This window comes from Photinus pyralis, unplaced genomic scaffold, assembly GCF_008802855.1.
Source record: "Photinus pyralis isolate 1611_PpyrPB1 unplaced genomic scaffold, Ppyr1.3 Ppyr1.4_LG6, whole genome shotgun sequence".
NCBI classification, from domain to species: domain Eukaryota; kingdom Metazoa; phylum Arthropoda; class Insecta; order Coleoptera; family Lampyridae; genus Photinus; species Photinus pyralis.
Genome location: NW_022170663.1, coordinates 15,459,147 through 15,473,003, shown reverse-complemented (window position 1 = coordinate 15,473,003; position 13,857 = coordinate 15,459,147). Strand labels below are relative to the sequence as shown.

Genomic DNA, 13,857 nt, shown 5'->3' with positions numbered 1-13,857 from the left:
AAATGGCGCAGTCAAACACAGCACGGCACGTTGACAATCATAAAACGTGGAGGACATAGCGGTATGATTTCTACTGTGGCGTGTTTTTATGTTAGTATTTGTAGTGACAGAAGCCCCAATTATAATCTCCGATTTCCGGAAGCCATTAAAAGTACAATTTGCCATAGAATTCAAATACGCAGAACGAAATATGATTGCTAAATGCACAAATTACTTTCAGATTTCCCAATTTCAGCATTCGTAAAATTCAACCCTCTAAATTTTGACACCCTGTAGACTTCCTTTCAACTTCTATCCTTAAAATTTCAAAAAATTTTACCTACCGTTATAATAATTCGAATCCAAATTTAAGAGCTACCGTTACAACCAGATTTAGATTACCTACGACCTTTTTTCTGTATCACCCCTCGCCAGAAAACAGAAAACAACTTTTCTCCTTTTATACTTTCTACTGAAGTAGACAACACCAAATACAGCATCAGACTCCTCGGGTAAAAGTTGAGGAAATATTTGCTTCACTGCCTCTGGCCATGTTATTATAGATCGTCGCAAAAAATTGTTCAGGGAAAGGGCCGTTTGCACTGACAAATTTAAGCTGTGCTTAGATTAAGCTTAACTTAAAATCCACAGCAAGGATTATCGCGACAATGGTCGTCATGTATTTTTTTAAAATACGCTTAGACTAAGTTCAGCTGAAATTTGTCAGTGCAAATGGCCATACAACTGGTATTTCCTTATGTGCCATATTTGACCCAAAAAGAAAAGTTTCTATCCGTAAATGTATTTTACTGCAGTATCACCCATTAATACTGTTCATCTTCATGTTGAAAAGTAACGTAAACAAATTGGCAATAGTGTCTTTTGTGGTACATTGACAGTAGGGCATAAGAGAAGGATTATGTAATATGTCTCTTCAACGCGACCGAAATTACAACCAAACGCCTACTTAGTGTGAATATTATAGTATTGGGATCTTAGACGTAAATGCAAATATTTAGTTAAGTCGGTAGTTTATAGCATAAATCGCAGGTAAGGAACATTGTGTGTATTTATACTCCTGGCATTCCAATTCCAAGTTTATATTGTAATTAGTAAGACGACGATACACACATTAATGCTTCGGTAAAATCAATCGAAGGGTATTATTGCCAATCCGATGGCGGGTTAACCACTAATTTGTAATTAGGGTTTCTTTTGTCTTTAATTATATTTTACGAAGGAAATCACCTGCTTCGGTTACAAATTGTAGTTTAATTGTAAGGAACACAAGCTCGGAAAATAACGTTTTGTCGGTCTACAGGCACACAAATCATGCTTTGATCTTAATTTGATTGGTATGACAGCTATGAAATTAATGGGAACGTCATAAATCAAGTATTTTAATTAGCATGATGTTAGAGCGTAATTAACAAGCAGCTGGAAGCATTATACAATATACATTGTTAAAGTTCGATAATTACCAACCACTGCTAGTGTTGTATACGATTATCCAAAATTGTATTTCACACAAGCACTTATTTACAAGAACAATATTTTCCATGCGGCGGGATATCCGGAGAAAGTTCTTCAATTTAAATATTTTCCGGTTAGTTGAATGCAAGTATTAACGTAGTAATCTGGACGGCATTAAAAAAAGAAGCTTTGCGGAATCAGTAGAAGTTTACAAGGAAATTTCCCCATTTTATCTCCGCGCGCCCAACAGTCTGTAAAACGTTTATCTCAAACTCCCGCATTACTTGAAATAAATGAAAAGGACACGAACTCAAATTACTTTTTGTTAAAGTCTGTTACTAGGATAATTTTCATCAGTTTTTACTTTGCTCTCCCTTCCCGGCCATTAGTTTGGGCTTGCCGACTTTCTAAATGGAAATAGGAACGCTCCTCTCTTCCTGTGCACTTAAATTGATGCGAGAAAGACAGATTTTTCAACGCGAAAGCTTTAAAAGCTCACATGTCCGTTGGAGGAAGGTTTATATGGCTCTTCACATGTATCTGATCACCCGGGCCTAATGGACTGTGTAATACCACCTCAATTACTTTGCGGAGAGATTAATAGTTCGCATTCCGTGTGTTCGACCACTGTCGTCAAACGGCGCAAAATCGATAAAAAATTGCAAAAGTGAACTCGAAGGTTTTGTAACCCGATCCTGTGGCTAACTGTTCGTCTTTAATGGCACTTTTTCATTGGCTAACACAGTTAACGTTCCACTTAATTAAATAAAGCCTGTAAATGCGAAAAAATTGGACCGAAGCCACTCTATGAGGGAATGGCTGCTTAAAGGAGTAGGGTTGATGTTTATCACTAATTAATTGACCATTAAATATGACATTATCTAGTGGGGCATATCTTAATTAAAAATTGTATTATTATACACGATAAACTGTGACAAATTTTCGAACAAATTTTTCGATGATCGATATAATGGTAAGTGAAACAAATCATTGTGAATTCCAAGGACATCTGGCATTCTTATGAAAAATGGGACGCGGAGCACAATATAAAATGAAGTTCATGACAGAACCTTCTATTTCCAAAAGTGATACCATTAGTGTTCCACAAGGTAAAACAATGTATAATTTATGTATTAATCCATCCTTCCACACAGTATCGTAAGCTGCTGTAATATCAACAAATACAACACCCGTTTTTAAACGATTTTGAAAGCCCGCTTCAATGTGCGATCTGAGAGTTTGATCACAACAACTTCTGTTTGGTCGAAAACTAGCTTGTTAATTAGGAAGGATGTTCTCAATTATTGGAACTATTCTGTGATAGATCAATTTCTCCAAAATTTGAAAACAATCCCTCAACAAAGATATCGGTCTACAACTTGTGGCATCATCAGCTGCTTTTCCAGATTTCAGGATCCAAAGGTATTTTTCCTAATTGAAGAATGTTGTTGAAAAGCCATTTGATTGCAGAAATTCCCAAATGTTCCTAAATGCCATCAAAATCGGCTGCTTTACGATTTACCAAATTTAACTCTTCTAAGGTAAAAGGACGGGATAAATCTTCCGAAATTGGTGTTGATTTAATTTGCTTATAAAGTGTTTATTTAAATTAACCATATTAGTAGCATTTACTAATCGTAAAGCTATAGTAGGTATTCGGATTAATTTTGGGTTTGGAAATTGATTGCCGATTTGCAGAACCTAGTTTTCTTAATCCCAGGGTAATCCCCACAACTCCGGCTTGAATGGGTACACTTCCTATTTTCCATGAGACCATTCCACTTATCTTTCCTCAAGTTGTTTAAAGATTTAAGTAAATTATTAGCTCCACATTACTCATTTTGATATTTCTTGTATAATCTGTCAGTATCTTTAGACCAACATGGAGGTAACATGTACCAGGTAACAAGCGATCCATGAAACAGGTTAATTAAAGAAGACTTAAATTACCTTAAAGTGTCATAACCGCGATTTACAATAAACTACGTACAAACACAAAACATATATATTTAGAGGAACTTGACTTCGTTGTAATTACAAATTATAGTATTGGCCTTTTGATGGTGTACAAAACTCTCTTTAAGAGTATTGGGAAACTTCTTCTAAAACGTGATAAACGGCAAATAATAACGCGCACCAAACAAAAAGTTAAACGATTAACGTCCGTTTTTCTATTTAAAACCTTGTTCTCTTTCTTTTCCCCATTTACTTACTTTAATAACACGTGCATATGTTGAAATTTAGTTAATGTACGCACTGATAAAGAAACTTCTTATCTAGGTGCGGGGAAAAACATGAGATAAACTTTCAAATAGTACATAAATAAATTCCAAACTTATAAATCTAATCGTATAACAGATAACACGTAAATTCTTTACGAATAAACAAACAAAATAAACACTCAAACAAAGTCGACAATTAATAAATCTGATACACAACAATATCAACTTCGAAAGATCTTGATCCTACAATAATAAACAAAATCTATTTGAACAGGCTCCGTTAACTTAGCACCACCATTTCAAATTTCTGACTAAAGATAGATTGCGCTAGAATCTCTATAGCTAGCGCCAGCTAGCGCCACTTTGAGTTCAGCTAGCGCCATTATAGATTTTGCAGAAAAGCCCTTGACTTTCGGGGGGTGCTATGTTAACGCTAGCACCACCATTGCGTCCGATCACTTCCAAAAGCAAGCGCTGTGTTCATCGAACCTAGCGCCAGCTAGCGCCACAAATTTTATAGCTAGCGCCACCCCCCAATAGTGCGGGGGGCAATTTTTCCTAGCACCACTATTTTGTTTTTTCATGTAAAATTTTGACGTTCTGTTTTCTGCTGACCTAGCGCTAGCTAGCGCCACAAATTTTAGGGCTGCCCTCACCCCCCAATAGTGTGGGGGGGGGGCACCACCATTTTGTCTTTTCGGGTAAAAATTTGATGTTTTCTGTTCTGTAGACCTAGCGCTCAAGATAACCTAGCGCAATTATAGATTTTGCAAAGAGCCTTTAACTTTTGGGGTTGCTATATTAACGCTAACACCACCATTGTGTTCGATGACTACCAACAGCAAGCGCTGCGCTGTGTTCTTTAAACGTAGCGCCAGCTAGCGCCACAAATTGCAGAGCTGGCGCCCAATCCCCAACATTTTTGCTATTTTGTGTTTTGCTGACATATCTCCCAGATAGAGTCAAAATCTTAGGAGTTGGCGCCACACCCAAGTAGTCTGGGACAGTTTTTCCTAGCTTTATGACTTGGCGCCACTGAAATATTTTGGATTCATTTTCGAGTAAAACGAGTGGTGCAGTAGCTGAATCTGCGGCAAGTATAAAAATAAGGAAATACAGTTCAATTATAGAACAGAACCACATTTTTATACCTTTCGCAGTAGAGACATTGGAACCTGGGAAAACGCATTACCAATATTACTGGGGAACCCCGAGCTACCACTTACTTACGACAAATTTAAGTATTGCCATACAACGTGCAGATAACGCGACCAGTCAGTGTAATGGGGACTACGATCCCCGTGAAAGAAAATTATCATTTATTATGAATTTTTAATTTTAAAATTTCCATAGGTATTACGGTTTCTTGTGAAATTTTTCCGTTTTGTGCTCTACTCACTACACAATTCTTTTTGTAAATCACAGTATTAATTTCACTACCACAATATTGCGAGCTAAATCGTTTAGAACACAGCGCAGTGCAAAAATTGAAAATGTCAACGAACGTACCTACTCATAACCAGAGCTGGGCAGTATTCGATTTTGTAAATACTTTTTAGTATTCAAATACTTTGTAATTAAATACTTTTAGGGAAGCAGTATTTGTAACTCAAATACTTTTGCAAATTTTTAGTATTCGAATGCTTAGCAAAGTATTTGTATACTTCGTAAAGTATTCGAATACTTCGCAAGGTATTTGAATACTTTGAGAAGTATTCGAATACTTCGTATAGTATTTGAATACTTTTAAGTAATTCAAATATTTGACAACTATTTAGAAATTTTTAGAGGAAGTTTCCGTTATCACAAAATCAAATATAAAAATCCGATACAACATGAATACTTACCGAACGAGCCTGGAGTGAAGCTTTTTGACCCGATACACACGAACAGACGGACGGACAAAAAAGGATCTGTTTCAAAATCGCTAGAATTAATTTCAGAAAGGTGTACGTGTCATGTGCACCATGTACGATCGCTTTGAAAACTGGTACACGTATTCTTAATGATATAACTGATATAAGACAGGTTCTGGTACCTCCTATATAATAATCAAGGCAAGGAATAATATGTACTTCAACATGTAGAAATATGCGCATATATATGCACAAAAATAGTGATAATTATGCACCAAATATGCATCATGTGCTTTTGCACAATTTTTCCACAAATTTTGTATTTAAAACAGCAGGTTGCAACAACTTCATAGTATAATTTTCAAAAAAAAAATGCACAAAATATAACTAAAAACTAATTAATTTCAACTTACACTACCCTTTGATAACAACGAGAAGGAAAATGCTACTAAGTAGGTACTGCTTCGTAAAACTAATAATTACGGCAGCGACTACAAATGCAGACGTAAAAACTGCAAGCTTTTTATGCAATCGTCGGAATTTATGACTCACTAAGATGCACAAAACCGGTGGCGTCGACTTATGAACAGGAAAGCGCAAAAGTTTCCTGCTTTGCAATTTTATAATAGGCCAGAGACAAAAATTCTTTAGAAATAACTACACAGGGATCAAAAATGCTTGAATATGCTCTTGATAATATTTTATGCACAAGGGCACTGAAATATGCAAAAATTAATTGGGTTATTTGAACTCTATTCAAGTTGATCAGCCCAGATCCAAAAGCACACGCATGGCATATTATTAATTTAAAACATGCATTTGCATAAAATCACTGTCTTGCTCATACTATAATAACAATAATACGCTTTTACTCCCCTTAAATTTGTATATAACAATAGAAATATAAAAAAAGCTAACCTCAGCTCAGGGAAAGGGACTACATTCAGTGCATAAAACGCTGTTCTTCCATGTTGCCTCTATACAAAGTATAACTTGACATTTTTTAAGTATTATTAAGACTTTTATCAAGTACTATTTTAAATTTTTAATGTATTTGAGTGACAAGTATTCGAATACTTTTTATAGTATTCGAATATCTTTGGTAGTATTAGAATATTTTTGAAAGTATTTGAATACCTTTGAAAGTATTCGCATCAATCAGCATATTTATTTGTTAATTCTGCTAAAAAACAAAGAAGCAGATTCTTATATACTTATGTGTAATGTGCAAATTAATAATAACCATAAGGCATATGTATTTCATATGATTAATACACTCCATTAATATACGACCAATCAGCTTGGTGATTGTTTCAAATTCTAACCAATCAGATGATTTTTTATTTGATTAAACGCCACGTAGCTTTTTAACAGCGATAAAAATGCGTGTAGGAATGCGTAAAATATGTAGTGGTTGTAAAATTTACTGTCTTTTATTAATCTCCCTAAAATACACTCGATCTTGGTTTTAAGTCAGGATAATTTTATTTTTAATTCACTCAAATTTTATTGCCTCCTGGAAAAAACTCTCGAAAAGGATAATATTAATAAAATCGCTCCAGCTAAAACTGTCGCGATTTTATCACACTTTTGGTCTCGAGTTTTTTCGGTGGCAACAAAACTTTCGTGTAGGAATAAAATTATCCGATTAAAAATCAAGCTCTTGTATATTTGCTCCCGATAAATTATATACCTATGTACGTCGCGTCGACTACTATCTAAAGGTGTTGTTTTTAACAATACAGATATACCAAACTTTACACAATTGACGCGCCTGTAAACCCTTGATGTGACAAATAATTTACAATTTTTGCGCATTCATAAAGGATTTAAGTAAGTTTGTACCTGCATACCTCACCGTCTGTTTACTTTGAAATGAAGGGATGTTCATATTTACAATCTTGCTACTTTACATACAAATTTTAGTATTTTTATTGGAACTTTTGTACTTTAAACAGAACGATCAATCCAAAAAGTAAAGGATTTCAAATTAAAATAATTTGTTTATTATTTCCGATCCTAAGAGGGACAGATTTGCACATTCGGGTTTAAAAATGGTAAAGAGTTTGACAATCCCAGATGCGGTGTCTGTCCGTCTGTCCGTTACCACAATATCCCGATAACGAATGGATCGATTACGATGAAATGTTGTAGTTGGATTCTTTATCAAATTTGTAGATCGAAGTTCGTGAATTGGAAATATAGCGCAAAAAATAAGGAAGGCCCTTTTGACATCTGCGTGAGTTTTGAACCGAATTGCATGAAATTCAATATGCGTATAGCTTTAGCTATATAAAACGCAATTCCAAAAGTTGAGCCTAATCTATCAACAGTCACAGTGCCCTTTTCGCATCGACGTGTAAATAAATATAGAAAACGAGCTCCTGGATATGGCTACAGCATGTGCAAAACCAAATTTTGAACTTGGTGGTAGTTTTGCTTTTATTTAAAGTGTATAATGTATGAAATTTCATTTAATTGCTTTCATAAATAAGAAAATTGGCACCGCACAACATGCACAAAACCAAATTTTGAAACTGGCGTTAAATTTGCTTTTATTCCAAGTTGCTATGTATCAAATTTCTTTTAAATGCTTCCATAAATAAGAAAGTTTTCATTCCAGTTTGTAAATGGTCGAGATGCGAAAAGGGCACTGTGAATGTTGATCGATTAGGCTCAACTTTTGAAATTGCGTTTTATATGGCTAAAGCTATACGCATATTGAATTTCATACAATTCGGTTCATAACTCACAGAGACGTCAAACGGACCTTCCTTATTTTTTGGGCTATATTGCCAATTCACCAACTCCGATCTACAAATTTGATAAAGAATCCATCCATTTCATCGTAATCGGTCAATTCGTTATCAAGATATCGTTCTAACGGACAGACGGACAGACACCGCAAAATTATAAAACTAGCTCTAAAATTAGTGGCGCTAGCCGGCGCTAGGTCAGCAGAGCACCAAACGTAAAAATTTTACCCGAAAAGACAAAATGGTGGTGCTAGGAAAAATTGCCCCTCACCCTATTGGGGGGTGGCGCTAGCTCTAAAATTTGTGGCGTTAGCTGGCGCTAGGTCTGACGAACACAGCGCTTGCTTTTGGAAATGATCGTACGCAATGGTGGTGCTAACGTTAATATAGCACCCCCCGAAAGTCAAAGGCTTTTTTGCAAAACCTATAATGGCACGAGTTGAACTCAAAGTGGCGCTAGCTGGCGCTAGGTCAGCAGAACACAAAACGTCAAAATTTTACATAAAAAGACAAAATGGTAGTGCTAGGAAAAATTGCTCCCCTCACTATTGGGGGGTGGCGCTAGCTCTACAATTTGTGGCGCTAGCTGGCGCTAGGTCTGACGAACACAGCGCTTGCTTTTGGAAATGATCGTACGCAATGGTGGTCCTAGCGTTAACATAGCACCCCCCGAAAGTCAAGGGCTTTTCTGCAAAATCTATAATGGCGCTAGCTGAACTCAAAGTGGCGCTAGCTGGCGCTATCCATAGAGATTCTAGCGCAATCTGTCTTTAGTCAGAAATTTGAAATGGTGGTGCTAAGTTAACGGAGCCATTTGAACAGCTCGTTTTTCAGTATATTTTCGACAAATTCTTGACGATCAATTTTAAAGGCTCGATAACCGTCTCTTGAACCCTGGGTTTTTTGTTTTCTCTTTCGCTCCAGCTGTATTATTTGGTGTGATATCTGAGAACCGGCGTTGCATTTATTAACTCATCTAAATGGGACCGCCGGGGAGAACATCGGAGAACTGCACCGAACCCGAATCTGTATTTTTTATGCTTTGCTCTATGTAAAAGTTGAGAAAAACTAACCCATTTTTAGGCACCTTCTAGGTTTTCCTAAAGTAATTAATTAATTTATTTATTTATTTATATTTAATAAATAAATAAATAAATAAATAAATAATAATTAAGCAGTAAGAATCTTTAACTTTAGCTGGAATTTTAACATAACGAATGCGTACGCGCTTTGTAACTTCGCCGACGATAGTTTTTTATGGTGCCCATTTATGATAGACCCTCTTTCTTAGCAATATGCGAACGTGTCCTTTTTCCGAATAAACTATTTTTTTTACAAAACAAACTAATAATTTATGACCTGGGGCATAAACAGAATTCGGTTATGAGACTAAAGCAATAAAGGCGAAAAATGTACGTTTCTAGCATGTCTAATGGTTGATATTTAATGTGCAAAGAAAGCGTTAGGGTTGTAATCAAGCGTACCAGTTTATAGGGCAAATATGAAGAAATGTACAGTTATAAGCATTTGCTGATATATTCAGTGGGAATCCACAATCGGAATAATTCACTATACAAGGTAAATTCTTTTCAATTAACATTGATTAATTGAATTAGAGATGTCTGATGTTTCCAGGGAAACCAATGGTCCGGACACACACAAATGATGCAAACTCTGTGAAGAGAGCAAAAGAAGTATAAATTTTGTCAGCACAAGTGTAAAGAAAAGTAGCTATAATCCTATATAAATCTGCGCGTGGTCTCATACGAATAAATGCAACAGATAGGAGCGTTGTTCAGGGACGGACTTAATAAATTAAAGTTAGCAGTTACAGATTTGTCTATGTGCTTTATTATTAATGAAAATTAAGTCGCGCGCTGTCAATTATTTGTCATTCCAACTCATGCTTTGAGTAAAACCTTTGTATTAAAGAATGATGAATGTCTCTACATCACGTCCATATATCTTCTCCATATGGCTCAAAAATAATTAATCGCAAAATGAATCTATTTTTTGGTTACTTTTTATAACATCTGGAATAATAATCAAGCCTTACGGGGTAGAAAAACTCTTTTAAGAAATTGCCAGTAGCCGAAACATTTTTCTGTACATAAACTAGCAATAAAATACTCACGAATTGAGCAGAGTCCATAATTCCTCGCAAAAACTTGTCAAGCGTATTGCTTTTTAGACAAAACAGGGTTAATGCTTTAATTTTGATGGTACAACTTTCCTTGTTTTACTTATGCACATACGTGCACCGTAATGCGAGGGTGGAAAGTTGCGAACTGTGAGCGTACACCATCTGGAAATTATCGAAACGGGGTACATACCGAATTCGCAACTGTTTAAGATACAATTTGTAACGAACCAAATTATTTGTAGATAAAATATTGGTTAACAAACCCCAAGGGAATAAAGCTAATTGTGTCTCTTAATAAAATTGTCGCTAACTAAGTCAATTTAATTACAGGTTTCGGAAAGGACGAACCCAAGTCGAGAATGCGATAGAACAATGACCTGCGGATACAGTGTAACTTTCTAATAAAAGAAGAGGAAGGAGATCGATAGATAAGGAACGAAGTGTGAAAAACGATTGACAAAAATGTTATAAAAAGTTTTCAAATCTGATAAATCTGAGTTTGTGGTGATGTGTTGTAACTCCCGTGGAGCTTTGTCGCGCCTCGCTGTCCTTTGGGGGTTACTGGCTTTGGCCACCCTTCTCATTGCTTTCGTGAGTGGCTCCTGGCTTTACACCAAGGAACCGATAACTTTGCCAAACTCGGACGTCACAACTGTTATCACTTTTCGAATTGGACTTTGGCGTGTCTGTCCTTCCATCAAAAGAGTGAATGCAACCTCAATACGTAAGTAATAAATCCAATTTTGCACCTTTTCTATCTAATGGAACGAGCAATAAATATTTCGCGCAACTTTACACTTAGAAGTTTGTGTTCACAATATAATAATTAGATTTCTGGTTACCGCCGATTGAATTTGGCGCATTGTTCTTTCTGTCAATTAACTGCACAGCAGCTGCGAACTGTTTTCATTATGAATTAATTTGAATTACGCGCGGTAACAGAGAACGAAATGAATCTTTACGGACCATAATTTACACCCATAAATTGTCCTTAGAGCTTAATAGCAAAGATGAAACAGCCGTGATTAACAAGGTGAATTGTTAGAAAATGCTCTCCATTATTCCTTCCACCTGTTTCCTTAAGCTAAATTCCCATGGTACTCAGATCTCGGATTTCTTAAATTAAGTGAAATGCACACAACAGAATTATTTTGTTGTTTGTTTCGTTGTCGGCAGCGATCAGATAAAGGTGAAATGAAAGCAAATTATTTAATAATAATGAATCCGTTTGAATGTTTATTCTGCTGATTAAATTTTCACCAATTCGCTTAATTTACTTGATGTTTAATTTATGTAAGGAAAGGCCAATATATATTCAGCAGTGATTAATAAAGAGGGGGAATCTTTTAAATTTGTGGAATACATCAAGAACAAACCATTTGGAAAATCGGAAGACGAAAAGGAAGCGAATTTAATACTGAGAACTTTATTAATTATGTTTGTTGAAATAAATTGGGGCGAAAAAGGAATGTTGACATTTTAAAATAAGAATATAGAAACTTTTGACTTTTACGGTCATTTTGTCCTTGAAACAGGTTTCCACACGTTGGATGTAAAGCAAAACTGTTTACCGCTTTACAAAATTAAATTGACTATGTAGGGTTGGTGGGGGTGTCCAAGAATATAAAAAAATTATAGATTCTGAAGGTTAGCAAGTCCGGTACTGATTGTAAAATGTTTGTGTGCTCTATTTTTTTTAAAACTTTAATAAGTAGATAAGTTTCCTCATTTTGAAAATCTGTGAACAAACCGTTAAGCATTTACCATACTAAGGGCCGGCGATTCATCCTACGGAAGCAGATGTACTCACCTTAAAAGTTATCCACCAGATCACCATCCACCACCATTACTGACACTGTCCTCCAATCTTCTGACTTTTGATAGCAAATATGAGATTTCGCTCCAGTCCCGTGCCCCGATAAATGGAAACTAGTAACTTTTGCAAATTCCCAAGCGTCTCATAGAAACGGTGAGCGAACTGAGAGAAAAAAGGCGTACTTAATATTAAAACTTCTTATATATAATAATAATAATGACATTTATTGAGACACATTATACAAAGAACAGATATTACATTACATTATATGTATAATGGGTGATTCAATGGGGCGAAGTTCAGACTGGAATAAACGTGTTATTCCGTCTGCTCTACCACTCAACCCCCTACCTATACAATTAACAACAAGAGACCATGACCAAAAAACCCTATACTCTTAAAAACAAAGAGAAAGAAGCAAGTTATGCGATAATAAACCATTAGTAAACCATTCGGTATGAATGCACAAATGAAAACTTAAAAAATCGTGCAAGGAGTACGCGGCGCAAGTGTTTTTTAAAAAGACTTTCGGATAGATGTTAATTCATTATACGTCTTTGCAATATTGGAACTAAAGGAGCGTTTAAATAGTGACGTTTTGTGAGTAGGTATAGTTATTAAAAAGCGATCTCGACGTTATAGACGGCAGCTCTGTATGTTACCCTTTCAAATAAATATGACGGAGTTTTGGTTCGAAGTATGCCATGGAACGAACAGGCACAATGTAATATTCTTCTGTTGTTCATATCTAACCACCGGAGGGATTTTAATTTATGTGTGATCTGGTCGTATTTTCGGATACGAAATATTAGTCTAAGTCTAAGGCAAGAATTCTCTTTTGTCGATACATGGGCCATACATACTATCACAATAGTTAAATTGGGAAAGCACTAAGGATTAACAAAGCGATTAATAAGAAATCGACTATTAAATATTAGTTTAAACATTTGTAAACGCTTTGTTAATTATTTGAGATAATATGCTTTCTGAATCGTAATTGGGAGTCAAAAATTAAACCAAGATTTTCCTGCCAATCTCCCTTGTTAAAATTCTTCATTAGCTTTCTTATACTGTCATTCTCATAATCTTCTTATTTTCCATTTCAATTTACAGCCATTAGTCTCCACTTACTTCCCGAAGTCATATTCCAATTTTTCATTAGGTAATTATTGTCTTGTAGCGGATATATCGTTTCCGGTATCAAGTAATTCTTACCTATCTATCCACCCTTAACCTAATCTAACCTACTTAAACTTCCCTTGCCAGAATTTTCTTAAATTCATCCATTCCCTTCCATCAATATCACAGTTTCCTCTTTCTTTAATTTTTTCCTCCTTTCGAAGTAATTTTCTAATTTATCTTTAATTCTTTTTTTGAAATATTAAAACTCTTTTCTCAGGTTACATTTTTTCTTATCATCAGCATGTCTCTTGCATAAATTTCATTATATTTTTCATTTTCTTTCAATCATAATATCGTTTTTGTTTCGTCAGTTCATATTATCTACTTCTTTCACCTGATTATTAGTTGTAATTTCTCTTTCTGAGGCGGAGATTCTTTTTTTTCGTAGTTTCCTTTAGATCTAATATTAAAATCTTCCCAGTCTTCTCTT

The 13,857-nt window shown here is 35.3% G+C and overlaps 1 long non-coding RNA gene across 1 annotated transcript in view; it reads left to right on the top strand.

Annotated features, from left to right (window-relative positions):
- Positions 1 to 10,828, top strand: part of LOC116174977 — a 35,545-nt gene extending 24,717 nt beyond the window's left edge. The window contains exon 2 of the long non-coding RNA XR_004146207.1: positions 10,760 to 10,828. This is a non-coding gene — a long non-coding RNA (uncharacterized LOC116174977). The remainder of the gene's footprint in view (positions 1 to 10,759) is intronic.
- The last annotated feature ends 3,029 nt before the right edge of the window (positions 10,829 to 13,857 follow it).